Here is a 13,852-nt window from a genome sequence, read left to right as displayed (position 1 = left end):
TCAGTTGGCAGCAGCTCCTCTGGTGGGTGCTGTTTACAGCTGTGGTGGCTCTTCTGGCTGGTGTGGGGAGCCTTCACGTACAGCTGCTGTTCCTCAAACAGAGGGTGTGGTGATCAGGAGGCTGCTGTTGCTTGGATCTGCTGGTAGCTGAGGAGTTCGCCCATGTCCTTGAACTGGGGCAGACTGCTCATGTGGCTGCTGTTCTTTTATGAGTGCTGGCTGCATGCTGCTGTTGTTCCTCTGATGTGGTGGGCTGCTTGTGGGGCTACTGCTCCTTGGACATGGGCAGGTTGATTCCAAGTCTGCTGTTCCTCGGACGGGGGTGGGCTGCTCACGCGGCTGCTGCTCTTCAGATAGGAGTGAGCTGCATGTGTGGCTGCTCCTCCTCGGATGGGGACAGGCCACTCACTCAGCTGCTGCTCGTTGAACAGGTTCAGGCTGTGCGTGGCTCTGCTCCTCGGACCAGTGCGTGTTGCGCAGGGCTGCCGCTTCTTGGACGTGGGAGGTCTGCTCGTGTGGCTGCTGCTCCTCTGACCAGGGTGGGCTGCTGCTGCTCCTCGAATGGGGATGGGCTGCTCACAGAACTGCTGCTCCTTGGATGGGGGCGGGCTGCTCACACAGCTGCTGCTCCTCGGATTGGGCAGGCTGCTCATGCAGCTGCTGCTGCTTGGACGAGGGCAAGATGCTTGCGCAGCTGCTGCTCCTTGGACTGGTGCAGGTTGTGGGCTGTGCGCAACTGCTGCTCCTCAGATGGGGGCGGGCTGCACAGGGCTGCCGCTCCTCGGACGTAGGCAGATCTCTTGTGCGGCTGCTGCTCCTTGGACGGGTTGGGCTGTCAACCGCCATCTTGGATGCCTGGATTTAATTTTCTTTTGGTTGCCTGGTAGAGTTTGATGATCACCTTGGTCTGCTCAACAACTGGTTAGTTATTTCATGTTTTCCCTTATTTCCATGGAGGAGTTCTTCCAAGTTCTCACCTGGAAGCTCGGGTGTTTATCAGTGTACTTCCTTCTTAGACACTCTGAAGTCCAATTTTTGTCTCTCTAGCACAGTGATGGCTAACCTTCTGAGCTTGGCGTGCCAGCATTTTGAAAAACCCTAACTTAACTCTGGTGCTGTGTCACATATAGAAATTTTTTGATATTTGCAACCATAGTAAAACAAAGACTTATATTTTTGATATTTATTTTATATATTTAAATGCCATTTAACAAAGAAAAATCAACCAAAAAAATGAGTTTGCATGTCACCTCTGACATGCGTGTCATAGGTTCGCCATCATTGTTCTAGCACCATAACACTACTGAAGTTAATGCTTAGCTTTTTAACTTCTTAGATGCTCATTTCTGCTTGGTTTTTCAGTCTCTAGGTATGATGGGTGCTATGATACCAGACGCCCCTTCAGGAATGAAAGATGGTGTCCATCAGCTACGTATCAGAAACAGCCTTCAATTGTCAGTCCTCTTTGGTGATTGTCTCTCCTGAAAAAAACTGTTTTCCCCAAGGTCCACCTCCAGCCTGCACCCAATTATTTCTTGACTTGGGAGTATAAATATGTGCCCCTGTGCAGCAATTCAGGACAACTTAGAAGTTTTGTTCTAGCTCTAGAGATGCCTGTGGGGTCAATAGAGGATGAGCCTGCAATACAACTCTGCCTCCTTTTCCTTTCCACAGAGGTTGTTCCCAAAACATCCCCTAATGAGCCCCGTGCTTACTAATCTCTATCTGAGGGAACCCAACCTGCAATATTAGGTCTGTATAAGCAAAAATTGAGAAATCATAAAATGCCTTAGGGGAAATTTTGCACAGAATATTAGGCACATTTCAATGCATTTCTCATGTCTTCAGGATCTTGGCCCCTTTGGAGCCATGGATTATTTGGTTGCTATCCAGTGTTTTCCAACAGTTGGCCTTTGTATTCTATCCAGCTTTTATAGTTGTTCTCAGCAGGGGATTTATCTGATATCATTTACTCCATCATAGCTGGAAGCAGATCATGCTGACTATTTTAATTCTCAGAAATCAGAAGAGAAATGAGGGAAACTGTTGTCGTGGACTTAATTCTCTTCAACAAAGAATAGCTGATTGGAGATGCAGGAATGATGAGAAACTGAGGAGAAAATGATGTGGCTGTGTTTGACTATGCAACAGTCAGGAAGAGGGTTACAGAGCCTAGCCAGATATGTGCACTGAACTTTAGAAATACAGATTTCAAATCTTCCAAGGGCCAGTAAGTAAAAGCGAAGAATTATCAAAAGACATCTCAGAGTAAAAGGTAATTTCTACATTATAATGACAAAATAAATAAAGAGAAGCAAATCTAAAAAATAGACTGATATGTGGTTTGCTTTTTGGTATTACTTCTTGGAGTATAAATAATAAATCCTAGACAAGTTAATGGTTTGGAAAATAGCAGCAACAACAGTGGGGCCTAAAGAGATGCTGATGGGCTGGGTGAAATCTAATAAGTTGAGATTAAATAGGGATAATGAATTTACTCAGATTGTGAGAACCCAACCTCAGAAAGGCAGGTTGATAAAAAAATCAGGTTTAGGTCGGAGCTCCTGGACTCGCACGTGCTGACTGCGCCTGCTCGGCTGCGCCCCCGAAGGTTTTGAAACATGAATCCTTCATTCTTCTTGATTGCCCCTTCGGAATAGCTTCAGCTGCTCCAAAACTTGACGGAAGTTTAAAGGCACGATGGCACCCGTGGAAGGCAACACACAGAAAACTATATGGCTCGAATGAAGAAAGATGGAGGAGAACGGTGTGGGAGAAGAATATGAAAAGACTTGCACAACCAAGAATACAACCTAGGGAGACAGAGCTTCACCTTGGCAATGAATGCTTTTGGTGACATGACCAACGAAGAATTCATGCAGGTGATGAATGGCCATCAAAACCAGAAGTGCAAGAAAAGGAGAGTGTTCCAGGAACCTTGCCTCGCTGAAATCCCCCCAACTGTAGATTGGCGAAAAGAAGGCTATGTAACCCCCGTGAAGTACCAGGGTCACTGTGGTTCTTGTTGGGCATTTAGTGCAACGGGTGCCCTTGAGGGACAGATGTTCTGGAAAACTGGCAAACTTATCTCATTGAGTGAGCAGAACCTTGTGGACTGCTCTCAGGCTCAAGGCAATGAGGGCTGCAATGGTGGCCTAATGGATAATGCCTTCCAGTATGTGAAGTCCAACGGCGGCCTGGGCTCAGAGGAGTCCTATCCATATCAAGTAAAGGTTGGACCCTGCAAATACAGGCCTGAGGACTCTGTTGCCAATGACACTGGCTTCGTGGACATCCCTGAGCAGGAGACTGCCTTCATGAAGGCAATGGCAACCGTGGGGCCCATCTCGGTGGCTATAGATGCAAGCCATCTTAGCTTCCAGTTCTATGAAGATGGCATTTGTTATGAGCGGCACTGCAGCAGCATGGAGATCATGGCATTCTGGTGGTTGGCTATGGCTTTGAAGGAGAAGAATCAAGTAACAATAAATATTGGATTGTCAAGAACAGCTGGGGTGAAGCTTGGGGCAAGAATGGCTACATAAAGATGGCCAAAGACCGGAACAACCACTGTGGAATTGCCACCACGGCCAGCTATCCTACTGTGTGAGATGATGGTGATAAAGAAAGACTTGATTGAAAACAGGATATCTAGAGGAGGAATTTTTATACTAAAACTGACCACATTTTACTTAATGGGATACAACACTTGAATCTTGAAGCTCCAAACTGTGATTTGAATTCTGTGATGTTTTATATTGGTTAAAATGTTACCACTTCTTTTTATAAGAATGTATAAATTTTTACCTTTTAAAATAAAACTTAATTTTTATTATTAAAAAAATCAGGTTTAGTAAGTGTTCATGTGAAAAACAAACAAACAAACAAACAAACAAAACACCTTAAGCACTTAAGTTTACTTTAAACATAATCTGAATCAATAGTATGAATTTGCCATCAAAAAGAATCTTAAATTATGTTAATAGAAGTATACTGTCTCAAGTGAGAGAGGTGAAGCAGTCCTGTGATATCCTGTGCTTGTAGTCTGACCTTTGACCCTAATTATCACATCTGAGGGAGACATTATCCCACTGGGGTGTGTTCAGAGCAAGGCATGCAGGATGGTGAAGAGAACAAATCACATGAGGTACGTCTGAAGAAAGGAAATGAGAAGAAGTAGGTGTGCTGTGGCAATTGTCTTTAAGTGCACTATCAGATGGAAGGGATTTCAATTTGTTCCCTTCACATCCTAAGGGACAGGTTGTTGGGAGACAGATTTAGGTTCAAATATATAAAGGAATTTTAAATGACCAGAACTGTTGGAAGACAGAATGGACTTCCTTTAAATATGTCTTCCTCACTGCTATGTGTTCAGGAGGGAATAGAGACTGAGGGTCATCAGTTGGGTGAAAGGTGGAGGAGAAAAAGAAATGTTTTGGTTATCCCACATTGTTCAAAAAGTTTGAGCCACTAATACAGTATGGGAGGTTTTTACATAAAATCAGTTTTCTGGGTTCTGTTGAAAAATTAGGTCTACCAACACTAGGTCCTCTTTTCTGCCTGTCAGCCAATCAACTGGAGCTAGTTTCCTCATTCTCTTTGCACTGGGCTGTGCTCTCCAGTTCCCCAAAGTCTTTCCTACTCACACCATGCATACTCTTGACTTGGCCAGTCTGATTCATTTCCAACAGGCATTGGAGTTTGAAACCCTGAATGTAGAGGAAACTCAACTATTAAATGAGGGCACAATCCCCACAGCCCTTTCTTTTTAATGGGAACTGCCCACCCAGCGCTCCTGCTGCCAAGATGGCTGAGTTTTTTACCATGTTGCACCACCTTAGGCTGAGCAGTCAAGGTTGACATCTGATCCCAGGGTTGTCAATTCATAGGCTGACAGTGACATATAATTGGGCTTGGTATGGGAAAATGTGCAGAACCAATCAAATTTCTCTCTTGGCTTTAAAAATCTAAGAAATACAGTATGAACCAGCAAGTTTGCAATGATTTTGATGCTAGGGAGAGGCTAGAAAAGTCATGAAGGACCATGAACAAATAGAAAGTGTGAGGCAATTAAGAGGAGTTCATTTTTAGAGGGTGGGACATAACGTGCAAACAGAGGCAGAGATACCTTGAGAGAGAGAGAGAAACGTGGTCTGAGAGAGACTAATGAAATCACTGGTGTAGAGCTGTCTTGGTTCCTTATCATTTTTTAGCTTTAGACCCAGTTCATGTGTATTCTTACAATAAATTCCATTATCTTGAGCTAAACTGAATGTTCTCTTGACCTTGAGTATTCTCTTGTTAAGAAAAGCTGATCAGAGTGAGCACCAAAGCCCCACTGAAGCAAGTCTTGCCCCAGAAGGGTGTCTTCAGCACAGAAGTTCTCCCACCGTAGACACAGCTGATTCTCACCCGAATTATAGGGGTGCCAGAAGAAGAGAGAGAGCAAGATATTGAAAACCTATTTGAAGAAATAATGACAGAAAACTTCCCCTACCTGGTGAAAGAAATAGACTTACAAGTCCAGGAAGAGCAGAGAACCCCAAACAAAAGGAATCCAAAGAGGACCACACCAAGACACATCGTAATTAAAATGCCAAGAGCAAAAGACAAAGAGAGAATCTTAAAAGCAGCAAGAGAAAGAAACTCAGTTACCTACAAGGGAATACCCATACGACTGTCAGCTGATTTCTCAACAGAAACTTTGCAGGCCAGAAGGGAGTGGCAAGAAATATTCAAAGTGATGAATACCAAGAACCTACAACCAAGATTACTTTACCCAACAAAGCTACCATTCAGAATTGAAGGTCAGATAAAGAGCTTCACAGATAACAAAAAGCTAAAGGAGTTCATCACCACCAAACCAGTATTATATGAAATGCTGAAAGGTATCCTTTAAGAAGAGGAAGAAGAAGAAAAAGGTAAAGATACAAATTATGAACAACAAATACACATCTATCAACAAGCGAATCTAAAAATCAAGTGAATAAATAATCTGATGAACAGGAAAAAAAAAAGAAAAGAAAGAAAAGCTGATCAGAGCCACTCTTAAGACCCCTGCTAACCTGAGAGTCTGTGGTTCTACAAATTGAGTTTAAGGGTTTAATTCCATGATACAAACTTCCCACCTCCCCACCCCACCATGGACAGATAACACACTGTGGACTTACTCTCTTTTTACTTCTGCAACAAAGGTAGGCATATAATTTGAAAGGCATACAGATGCAAGCATCTTAAGATCTAGTTTTATCTTATTATATTCCCAACAAGAAAAAAAGTCTTTAAGTAAAGCGACTTGCTTTCTTATATAGATCTGTCAGCCCTAATCAGACAAATTTCTCTTAAGTGATAGAAAACTATTCAGATGATGTCATCATTCTTGTGAGCCTGAAACATTTAACTTGTTAAGTGATTGCCATTACAAATTATTATAAAACTGTCCATCAGTTGTGGTGCGATTATTCTAGAAATGTAAGTTTTTAGGTTGCTATGATAATGAATGATCTTTGTGGCATTTAAGGCTGCCTTCTTGCATCAGCGGTTTTGAGAAGTTACTATATCGGCTCCAAGGAGAAAAAAGAAAGATGTATATTATATCTCTTTGTAAAGTCACTGATTTGTCTTTTTAAAGTAACTGTTGTTGAAATGAGATGACAAAAAGCTCTAGGCTGTAGCTGCCTAGGGAAGGGAGTGAGGAAGTGTAAAGAAAATTTGCTGTTGGGGAAAGCTGCCAACTATGATGGCGTCTCCCTGGCACCAGCCAAACAGTCTGAAACCTGTCTCTGAACAGTCATATAGATTGGGGGACACATAGAGACAAAACAGCTGGGTAGTTGACTAAACTTTCCACTTTTCAGCCAAGTATTTTGGCGTCATGGAGATTAAGACTTGACTGATCTCACTGGAAAATTGTTCAAGCCTTTGCTATACTCTGTTTTTGTAGACACTAGTTTAGCATTCCCAGGGAAAATAAGCTACACCTGTTCAGTCATTTCAAAAACAGCAGACAGGGCATTTATTGCCAATCAGTGAAACCAGCAATTGTTTCCCCAACCTCCATTTTTGTTAGAATTTCAAAGATTTCCTTTGTCAGAAAAAGATATCAGAAATTTCTAGCGATAAAGACAAATGAACAAGAAAAACTGTCAGAGTGTGTGCAAGTTGTATTGTTCTCTTTTCAAATCTATTTTTAAATTACATTCAGTGAAATACAGTAAAATTTGCTCATTATGGTGTACAGTTTTAAGGGTCTGACGACTGCATAGTATTGTATATCCACTGCCCCAACCTGACGGGAGCGGTCTATCATCCTCCATGTTCCCTTGTAGTCAGCCCTTTCCTCTACCTCACCCCTGGCAACCACTGATCTGTCCTCTGTCTCTATAGTTTTGTCTTTTCCAGAATGTAATATAAATGAAATCATACAATGCATAGCCTTTAGTTAATTATTCATCCAACTTTTGCTAACGTTTTCACAGCTATACTATTCTGTGCAGAGAAGAAAAGCAAGGAAAATATTTTGGGCTGAAATATCTTAGGAGACAAGAATGAAGAAGTGGGAAGTTGATGTGCTCATCTGCAGAATTATTTTCATCTGAGCAAAGATTGTATTTTAAAGGTGGTGAGAAGGGATCACAAAGATTTACGCACATAAACTTAGCCTCTGTAAAACATTCAAGGAAGAATCTCTGCAGCTAGCACTTGGCTATCTTTAACCAACTTTGAGATTACCCAGGGCTGGGTAATTAACATGAGTAATTAGCTCCTGTTTAGTTATGAGGGCATTTGTGGTGGACGTAGCTTCAGGCTTATGGAGAAAAGTGCAAATTAACTTTGAGTTGTGCTCCATAGAGGCCACCTTTATTATGCTTTATAAACATAGCAGCTGGCTTAGCTCTTCATTCAGTTTGCTTTCCCTCATTATGATAATTGCCTTCTGAACAATGGCATATGTCAGTTTGATCCTCCTTACTTGGGGAACATGATTTGTTTGTACAAGTAAACTGCTGGCAGGGGGGCAGCTGGTGAGTCTAATAGTTGGGTCTTGAGATTAATATTAAGATTTAAAAATAGAGTTAGATTTGGTCTATTAGAGGTTCTTGGACAAATCACCATGCATTAGACTCTATGCTGCATGCATCCACATGCATATGATTACCCTAATTTTTCAGATGAGAAAATGAGTGCCTCAAGGAGTTCCTTCTAGCTTCTCTGCCCCCTCCCCTGTCCCCACACATTTTCCCCATGCTTGCAGACTCTGGATGGTTTTGCCCTTCAGGAGCTTTGGTTGACCCCACTAAATGGGCACCATAGTGGCCAACTTCTATAAAATGACCACATATTGGTCAGCTTCACAGGAGTCACACATTATGTTTTGCCAAAATCCATTAAACTTCCTCAACATTTCATAACCACCCTATGAAGTAGACTAAAGGCCCGGAAGCCAAGTCACTTCAGCTCCTTGGATCCCCCTTACAATGGCCACCCTACAAGCCTCTTCAACTGTTGTTTGCAAAGATGTTTAGGAAAGATTGCTTAGCCTTTTGCCTTCCTAACAAACAAGGAGTGCCCTCAACTCAGACTCCCTAGAGGAGACTTTGATCCCTCATGACTCAGAGAAGTGAGTGAGCACCCACCTGTGCAGCTGCCTGGAAGGGGCTCTCCTGAAACCCTCATTAGTTCCATTCAAAGGGTTATTTCAGGAGGCCTGTGCATGTGTGTGTGTGTGTGTGGTGTGTGTGTGTGTGTATGTGTGTGTGTGTGTGGTGTGTGTGTGTGTGTGTGTGTGTGTGTGTGTGTGTGTGTGTTTAATACACTGGTGGAAAATGGGGAAGGAAGGAAAGTACAAGAAAAGAGTAAAGACAGTCTAGTCTGTTCCTTGGAAAGAGTTTGCTGGGGAACAAAACCATAGACATCTCAAAACAAGTTGATAACATAGATCCTTAAGATTTACACAAACCTATGGATCATATCCTGGTAGAAGTAAGTGGTAGAAGTAACCTGGCAGGAGATGAAAAACACAGGTTCTGGATTCAGGTAATCATGGGCTCAGTTTTCAATTTTTACTTACTCTCTGTTTGACTTAGAGCAAGTTCCTTAACTTCGGTGAGCCTCAGTCTCTCCATTTGTAAAGTGGAGGATAACATTAACTCCCTCATAGAGTTATTATGATAAATAAGCTCATGCCACTAAAGCTGATTCACTGAAGACCATTTGACTCCAGAATACATGCTCTTAGGCTCTAGGCAGGTACATATACTTTTTTGTGTGTGTGGGTAATAAATATGTGATTGTGTGTGTGAAAGTATTTCTATTGCCATGAGCTCAGCTGCAAAAGAAATTAATTTAAGTTTTTTAGGGTTTTTTCAATTCTGAGGGTCTTGGGATAGAGCCAGTAGGTTGAACGTGGGCATGAAAGTCTTTAAGGAACTATTAATAAGTATTTAGAGTACAAATAGGCATTTGGCTTAATTGGGGAATTCCATCTACTGGGACTGAAGGGTGGTCTGTTGTAGCATTGTGATTAAGTAGTTTCTACCAAACCTCAGGCAGCAAGGGGTGAGCATATAGTTATCTGAACTGAGAATGAAAGCCTGATTATGGAGGTAATACATGCCCTAGCACCAGTCAGCTATTATCTAGTGGGTTTATTTATGGTTAATCAAATGAGAGTGACAACCCAGAGAACCACCCTTTATGTAAATTCATGTGGGTAATGTGGTGTTATCAGACACCATTTGGGCACCTCATGTCCTACTGGGACACTGCAATAAAACAATATAACAACAAACAACATATGCATCTCCCCTAAACCAGCTCTACCTTACCAAAAATCTGAACTCTGGGCTTTCAATACTTGTTTATAAGAGATCTGCCAAGTGTTGATTAAAATTAACATGAAAAAATTCTCCAAGTAATATATGTTTATTGTAGGATAAATGGAAAAATGTGGGTAGGTAAGTAAAGAAAAGGAAATAGAGTAGTCACCTATAAGCCCTCTTCCTCTTTCCTGCAAGATAACCATTGTTAACATTTTGGTGTGTATCACTTCAGGATTATTTAAGTGCAGGTACACAGCATGTGTAAAGACAGGCATATATTGATTTATAGAAATGGGATTGCTCTGTACAGTTTTTTGACCTGAATTCTTCACATACTATATCATGATTGTTTTCCAAGTTATGCAATCTGTGAGATAACTGTGTATTTATAATAAGGGGGCGTTTGCTCCAACATTGGACATTTACAATGTCTTTACAAACTGTGGCCCTCCAAAGAGGCCTGGCCCCTGGGTCTACCCCTTGGGTATATTGTGAATTCAGGAGTTTGAATTGGCTATGGGAACCCCACATGCAAGAAATCGCCTTTCATAGGCCCTAAATAAGAACCAGAGTATTGTGATTTTTTCATAAAAGTGAGCTGGAATAAGGAATGCTGCCTGACATCTCAATCAGCAGGGACCCTTTGCGATGCATGTGCATTTGCAATCCAAATAAGGCATTGAAACCTGAGCAGAGAGTGGGTGACAGCCTGTGAGGCTGGGAAATACTTCCTTGTCACTTTTTTGGCAAGGGAATGGATCTTGCCACAATCTTCTTCCCTCCATCATCCCATAAACCGGCAATATATCTCTCTCTGTGGGTTTATGGCTGCCAGACCTCCAGCCTGTGGGTATAAGACTTCAGTTCATTGCACCAGCAACTGCTACAATCCTCTGTTCTTAAGAACTTTCATGTTTGCTCAGATCAGTGAGTCTTGGTGTCTTGATTCTGACAGGAGCTTTCTTGAGGCAGGTTTGATGTCATTTGGAAAATTATATTAATGGAATTAACCATCATTTATTAACCAGCAAACGATAGAGATTTCAAAAGTTGTTACTAACAAATAAGGATGGACTATTTCTGAGATGTGGGTATTTTCTGCGCATGGGCCACGAAGTTTCAATCGCACGGTACGTGCGCACCCGCATGTGGTATTTTGTGGAAGAGCCACACTCAAGGGGCCAAAGAGCCACATGTGGCTCGCGAGCCATGGTTTGCCGACCACTGTCCTAGGTGATTGGGAAGGTACCAGATCACAGTCAACCCCACTGTGGGCATTCATGTTCTCTGGTGCCGTCTTGTCGTGTGCACAGAAACATTGGTGGAAAGTTATACTCTCTAGAACAGAGAAGGCCTAAGGGGGAAGGGATATATTGGGGAGGTTCATCCACTCAAACCACAGAGGACAGCAGTGCAGGTGGGCTCCAAGTGGTCTCAGGTGCCATGGACTGTGCCTGTTGCCTCTCTTGTCTTTAATGCTTTCCGAAGGCTTTCATTCTCTATATATGAACATTTCTGTAGCATCTGCCAGAAAGTGCCCTTGGGGGTCAGAGTGGGGGTATGTGTCTGACTGGCTGATTTGGTTCACAGGTCCCTGGTGGGTGGGAGTGGGTACTATGATGGCAGCCCCTCTATGGCCTCATGGATGGAATGCAGGGGAGGTGCATCTAAAGGCAGAGAGTGTGTTTCTCAGAAGTGGGCAAATTTAAAAACTAGATACACTCAACCCTTCCCATCCAGTTTTGTTTTGCAGTTCTTCCAGGCATAAGCCATCCTCACACTGGTCTCTCTTCCCACCCCCTCACCACCCCAGTACTCTGAACACCTCTGGTCACTTGCCTTTGTTTACACTGGCTCCCACGCACAAATGCATCCTCCCTTCTCTACTGTTCAAGTCCTGCTCATTACTTGAAAACTAAATCTCATCAGGAAGTTCTCCCCACCTATTCCAGCCTCTGTTTGAATTTTTTTGCCCCAAAATTTTTAACAATAATCTGTCTGGTGTTCTCTTCACTCCCAGGTTTCTTGAGTTGAATCTTATCTATCTCTACAGCCCTTTCTGCCCCTTCCAGGGAGAGGTGACCACCCATGCTACCTCTGTCTCCTCATTTTCTATGGACAAGTTTATTTAACTCTGGCTTCTAAGTCTTTCTCTTTACCTGAGTGCTTTTGCTAGATTCACCCATGGCATCCACACTACCCAATGGCTGCCTCTTAGTTTTTATTTTACTTGACCTTCAGAAGTATTTGACTCAGTTTACCACTATTTCACTCTTAAACCCTCTCTTCTCTTGAATTTCATGACACTATGCTCTCCTTGTTTCTCCTCATTTTAGATGCTCCTACTCAGTCTTTTTTTAAAAAATTGATTCCTTGTCTTCCTGCTTTCTTTCTGTCCACAGTTTCTCACTGCATAATCTTAATCATTTCCATGGTTTTATTTATCAACACATGCCATCAACTCTCACTTTTATACCTTCACCTAGCTCTTTTGAACTCCAGACATATATATCATACTGTTTATTTGACATCTCTACTTACACGTCTCATAGACATCTCAAAGTTAACAAGTCCAAAAATCAACTATTTTACCTCTACCTCCACAATTTGGTTCTTCTGTAGGCTTCCTTATCTGAGTAAATGGCATCTCCATACACCCAGTTGCTTGTGCCAGTGTCTGGTTTGGCACTTTCTTCTTCCACATCACTCATATCCATCACCAAAAAACACCTCTAAAACATATGCTATGTTCATATATTTCTCTCTAATGAATCTCACTTCTTCGTTCTACACCACCATTCCCTCTTACCTAGACTAACCTCTTAACTCATCTGTTTCCTTCCAAGTCACCCTTCCCAACACTTTCCCATCTTCTTATGTTATTCCTCTGCTTCAACACTTTAATAGTGAGGTACTGCACTTCAAAAAATCCAGACTACAAAATTCAGACCTGATTAGATGCCTGCTTCCTTCTCCAGCCTTATTTGCATCCCTAGTCACATTGGCAATCTTTGTGTTCCTTATGCCTCTAAGCTCCTTGATCTCAGGACTTTTCACAGACCTTTCCCATAATTCCTCTGTTTGGAACTTTCTTTTCCTCACTCTTTACCTGTATCCTTGAGGTCACAGATTAGGTCACTCCTAAAAGAGGCCTTCCCAGACTTCCCCAAACTAAATTGAGCCTATGTATGATACTCTGTCATAGTACTCATATTTTCCTACATAACATTTATTATTACAACTTTTATTACTTGCATGATGTTACTTGAGTGATTGTGTTCCATTAAATGGTCTGTTTCATGAAGCCAGGAGCTCCTTGTTGGTCATCACTGTTTCCCCAGGAACAGGGTGTGTGCTCAATAAAAAATACTGAATGAAGAAATGAACAATTAAATGTAACTAGATTTTAATATCCCTAAAGGACAGAGTAGTTTCTCATTCTTTTCACCCTCAGGCAGAAGTTTAATAAATACTTGTTGACCTCAATAGTGCATTGTGAAAAAAAACTATAATACCAATAATAAGAAAGCATTATAAATGAATGTGATAGAATGAAAGTCAGGTATTTTTAATATAATTAGTCTTGGCAAATCAAGAATAGGATTATATCCACAGATTGCCTGAATTTGTGAAATAGCAATGTGCCAAATAAAGTAAGTTTATTATATTTTGAAATAGCAGATGAATTGGACATGCACATCTGGATATTTGTCATTTTTTGTAGATGTTTTATAGACAAAAACATCTGTATTAATGGCCAAATCTTTCAACTTAACTAATGTGTTTTGGAGCTGTGTAAACAGTCACAGATTATTCTGAAATTATGTTTCTTGGGAGGTGGCCACATAAATAGATGGAGAAGGATATTTTAGTTCCAGAAAGATAATGGGCTAAGAAACTTGAAATCAGTCCCTCCTGCCGAACACATAGAAATTCTGGATACATAAACCCATAAAAATTGCAAATTGCATGAGAATCTGAAATGAGGAGGAGACTGAAAATCAGTAATATGTTCACGAACTGACCTTGGA

The 13,852-nt window shown here is 41.7% G+C and overlaps 1 pseudogene; it reads left to right on the top strand.

The window, feature by feature from the left end:
* The first annotated feature begins 2,565 nt into the window (after positions 1–2,565).
* LOC102435088 lies at positions 2,566–3,620 on the top strand (annotated as a pseudogene).
* The last annotated feature ends 10,232 nt before the right edge of the window (positions 3,621–13,852 follow it).

The sequence above is a fragment of the Myotis lucifugus genome, unplaced genomic scaffold, assembly GCF_000147115.1.
Source record: "Myotis lucifugus unplaced genomic scaffold, Myoluc2.0 scaffold_29, whole genome shotgun sequence".
In the NCBI taxonomy this organism is placed as follows: Eukaryota; Metazoa; Chordata; class Mammalia; order Chiroptera; family Vespertilionidae; genus Myotis; species Myotis lucifugus.
The sequence above is the reverse complement of the archived record's forward strand: the minus strand, read 5'-3'. Positions and strand labels throughout refer to the sequence as shown.